This window comes from Mustela nigripes, chromosome 7 (assembly GCF_022355385.1).
Source record: "Mustela nigripes isolate SB6536 chromosome 7, MUSNIG.SB6536, whole genome shotgun sequence".
Taxonomy (NCBI): domain Eukaryota; kingdom Metazoa; phylum Chordata; class Mammalia; order Carnivora; family Mustelidae; genus Mustela; species Mustela nigripes.
The window spans coordinates 36,285,746-36,290,611 of NC_081563.1; positions in this window are offsets into that span (position 1 = coordinate 36,285,746).

Here is a 4,866-nt window from a genome sequence, read left to right on the forward strand (position 1 = left end):
AGATTTTTATTTATTTATTTGACAGAGAGAAATCACAAGTAGACAGAGAGGCAGGCAGAAAGAGAGAGAGGGAAGCAGGCTCCCTGCTGAGCAGAGAGCCCAATGCGGGACTCGATCCCAGGACCCTGAGATCATGACCTGAGCTGAAGGCAGCGGCTTAACCCACTGAGCCACCCAGGCGCCCCGAAAGCTGCTGTTCTTACGGGGAGACGAAGCTGCCCACATTTTCCTCTTTTCTCTTTTTAAAAAGAATTGACGTGGGTACAAGTAGATACAGTGAAGTGTGCAGCTCCCGCGACAGACCAACACATGTCTGGAGCTGAGGAGTTCACTCCCCGGGGAAGGTGCAGAACCTGTTCAGTTGTAAGCGTGAGCAGTTCAGTCCTGCCTGCCTAAGGCCCAGGCGTGCCCCTGACCTGTCCGCTGGCTCCGCGGGCCTCAGGCTGGGAGCTGTTCCTGCAGAGGCATGAGGAGAGGCTGGAGATCTGGCTGGGGTCCCCCAAGGGCGTTCGGGGCCTCTCAAGGCCCTTCAAACAGGAAAGGGAGCCCCATTTGTTATTTGACTGAGTTCCAGGCAGCCTGTGGCTTGGTCAGGAACTCTTTCTTCCCTGTGTTACTCGACCATGACCTTCATGTCGCTCTGTGTCACTTATTTCTGCTGAGAAGCCTGTCACAGAAAGCCCTGGATGTAGACGATCTGGCACATTCTCTTAAAAAGTAAATCCATTCTATTATCTTGACGTCTGGACTGGTGGACGATGAGGGCCGTGGCGCCAAAGCTTCCTAGGTCATTGGCTGACATTTTGAAAAGCTATCTGAGGAAAAAAACATTTCTTTCTCTTTCATTCAGCTTCTATAAAATCTCTTACCCATATGAGAATAGGTGAAAGGACTTTATTGTCTTTGATCCAAATAGTCTGAAAACACTGGCCTTCATCCCTTCACTCATTCCCTCATTCACCAAACGTTTGCTGCACATCTGTTACGTCCCAGGCCCGGTTTCTTGCAAGTGTTCAGGACTCAGCCAGAACCAGACAGCTGAGATCTCCGCTCCCATGGGCTTATCCTAAGTGGGGAGTGAGGCACAAATGACAAATGGGTGAACAAAGGAGCAGACACGGAAAGGGGAAGGAGATCACAGGGCCGCGTGTGGTGGGACAGGTCTAGAGTATGGCTAGAGGAGCATCCATCCAAAAGCTCAGAGGAGTTCCAGACTGAGAGACCAGAGACAGGAAGTCCGGCCTCCCGGCGGCCACCAGGAACTAGTGTCACTGGGAGTCACTGGGGACAATGGGCCGGGCGGCAGGGCCAGGTGGGCCATGCCCAAGAGACTGGGTTCCATCTCATTCCACAGGGTTTTCGTTGCAGAGCCAACAGAAGCTGACATAATTTGGGGAAGAGTCTTCTGAACTCTAGACTAAGGGAGATGGAAAGGACATAACAATAAACTGTCATTTGGGATCTGGGATTTCCGTTTGCTATCAAGGACATGATTGGGCAGGGGTGCCTGGGTGGCTCCATCAGTTAAGTGGCCGACTCTTGATTTTGGCTCAGGTCGTGAACTCAGGGTCCTGGCATCAAGCCCCACCCAGATCAGGGTCCTCACTCAGCAGGGGGTCTGCTGGAGATTCTCTCCCTCTCCCTCTACCCCTCCCCCTCCCCCATGTGTGTGCGCATGCTCTCTCTCTCTCTCTCTCACGCCCTCTGCCCCTCCCCGCCACTCACTCTTGCTTTCTCTTAAAAAGTAAGTCAGGGGCGCCTGGGTGGCTCAGTGGGTTAAGCCGCTGCCTTCGGCTCAGGTCATGATCTCAGGGTCCTGGGATCGAGTCCCACATCAGGCTCTCTGCTCAACAGGGAGCCTGCTTCCCGCTCTCTCTCTCTCTCTCTGCCAGTCTCTCTACCTACCTGTGATCTCTCTCTGTCAAATAAAGAAATAAAATCTTAAAAAAAAAAAAAGTAAAATAAAATAAATAAAATCTTTAAAAAATATATATTAAAAAAAAATTTTTAAAAAAGTAAATAAAAAAATAAAAAACAACAACAACAAAAAGAACTAAAGGATATGATTGTGACAAGTAGTAAAACCTAAATAAAATATGTAGATTAGACAATATTGCATCAAGGTTAATTTCCTGATTTTGATCATTGAACTAGGGTGGTGTAAGAGGATGTCCTTGTTCTTAGAAGACACACACTAAGTAAGGAGGGGCGAGGGGCCCTGCATATCTGCAGTTTCCTCTCAGACATTCAGGAAAACATACAATATACATATGTGTATTATATCTTGGGGCCAAAGGGGAAGAGTAAGGCAAATGTGGCAAAAGGTTAGCATTTGGGGAGTCTGGGTGAGGGCTGGAAGGAAATTGTTTATACGATTTTGCAACCCCTTTATAAATCCGAGTTTATGTCAGAAAGTTAAAAATTTCAGGCCCGTCTGCGGTGCCTGGATGACGGCAGTGAGCAGAAGTGTTAGACGCAGGGGACAGGAGGCCTCCTAGGAAGCTGGGGACCTGGACCTGGGCGGAGGGAGAGATGCTCGGAAGGAAGGGGAGACGGGGTCTCCCGGTGTAGAGGGAGAGAGAAGAAAGGGACTCGAGGGTCCTAAGAGAGGACTTGGGCCAGAATGGCTGGGGCGGGGGGGAGCACTTCCTGAGAAGAGAAACAAGTATTGGGGTAGGGGTAGGTGTGGGGGGAGCCGGGAGGAACAAGAGCTAATGGAGAGTTCTGTTTTGTTGAGCTGCCAACTCAAGTCAGGGCTGATCCAGAAGCAAAGTGTTATCGATTCATTTTAAAAGGAAAATGTTGGGATTTTGGAAAGGAATCCCAGCCACTTGGACTATAACCACTGGCCGATTGAAGAAAGGCCTCGGCGTCAGTCGTTAGGCATTTACTTTAATGAAACACTTTAAAAACTTACAAAACACAATCTGAGGAAATGGGGTCTTTTAGTCGTAAGACATGAGGGACGGTCAATGCCGTCCTGAAGATTATAGGGATCGTCTGTGGAACATGGGCCACCGGAAGTGGGCGTGTGAAGGCTCAACCCTGGAAGGTGTTTCTTTGAACAAAATAAGCCACATCCAGGGTCGACATCTCCCAAACTGCAGCGGGATTCCAGTGTTGTATTTTTTTACCCCAGTGTGCGGCAGGGTTTGGGAGCTGCTGAATCAGCTGACTCAGGACTCCCACGGATAATTCCAGAAATTGTGTGGCCCCGGGGCAACATCACCAGATCAAGCTCATCACCCCCAGGAAGAATGTTCTGAAGGACAACACTCAATAAGGTACCTTCTGTTTGTTTAAATTTTTGTTGTAGTTGCAAAATGTTCGATCCTCATTTCTGTTTCCCTCTGTCAGTTTGCGCTGGCACGGGCATTCGTGCCTCCTGCCAAATTCGGGGTGAGTGGGAGGACAGACAGCATGGGCTGGAGGGCCCAGGGCCAAGGCCACTGCAAGGTGTCAGTGGGGCTCCGTGCCTGGGGAGAGCGCAAGTGATCAGGTAGGTCCAATCCAAAGGGCTCAGCAAGGTCAGAGACAGGAGAAGGGGTTGCTGGCTGGGCTGTGTGTGTGTGTGTGTGTGTGTGTAGGTAGGTAGGTAGAATGGGGTAAGAGGTGGAATGGAATCAGTGTGTAGAACGGGTAATGACTGGCAGTGAGAACTATAGTGTTCTTGACCTTGGCCTTCACGGCTCAGGTGGGCATGGCATGTGAGGGGATCCCAGAATCAGGAAAAGTGCCTTGTCCCCTGAAAAGCAAGGATGACACACAGCAGGCCCTGACAGCAAGCATTCAGGCATGATACTTAGAGGGGCCTCACAGTCACTCGTACTGGGGAAGACATCACAACCCACATGGCCCCCAATTGGAAAAGTCCTATGCAAGGATGCTGGGTCGGCCCACCCACAAATGGCCTCTGTGTGAGCCCCCATGGGCCCAGCCTTGACCCCTCCCTGTCCTTCCCAGAGCAGAAGTCCTGGCCAGTGAAGCTCCCAGGTGATTCAGCCTGACTCAGGCTTCCAGCCCCTGAGCGCTGGGTCAGGTTCGGCTCCCAGGTCAATGCTCTCATCCCCACCCAGGGATTTTAATAATTCTAGTCAAAAGTGCATCTCTCTGCTTTCAGGATTGTAAGGGTCAAGGCAGCATCTCTCTGGTTCAGCAGGATCTAACATAATGCCTGGTCCCCAGTAGGTGGGTGCTCGCCGCACGACCCAGGGTGCATGGGTGATAGCGAAAAGTCCAAGTAGGGTTCTGTGGAACCTCATCTTTCATGAAAGCCCAAGTCTGTCCTTGGCTACTTGACTATGATTTGTGCTTTTCACCTTCTAAAAAACAGTCATGGGAACAGTGGCCTATTCAGGTCACAAACTTTTTTCCTAAGAGGCAGGTCCAAACTTTGGCGAAATGGTTCTTGGAGGAGTGGGGTGAGGGAGGTGCTCTTTTACTTCATGGTGGCCCCTTCCTCCCTCCACATGGCACCTGCTCGGGCCTCAGGGCCACTAAGCTTCTTCCAAAGCCTTTCCTTTAAAAGCTGCTGCCTAGAGCCCTGGTGCCAACAGGATGCTGACAGAGTAAAGCCTTGAAGTCAGCCTGTCACGACACTGTTGGCACAGGGGTGCTTGGGTTGCTGTCGCTCAGTTACTCAACTCCTCAGTAATCTTAAGAAATTGACAGGAGAGGAAATCAAGTCCAACAATATGGGCGGATTCCCGGAATCCCCCCAGGAGTAGTCACTCCCACATCATGGTCCTGCAGGGCTTCTTTTCCCCCATGCTCCTCCCAAAGAGCCACAGGGCCGCCATCTTCAGTAGCTACAGGTCCTACTCATGTGTCCCCTTCCCGCTGTGGCCCTCCCCAACGGCGCCATTC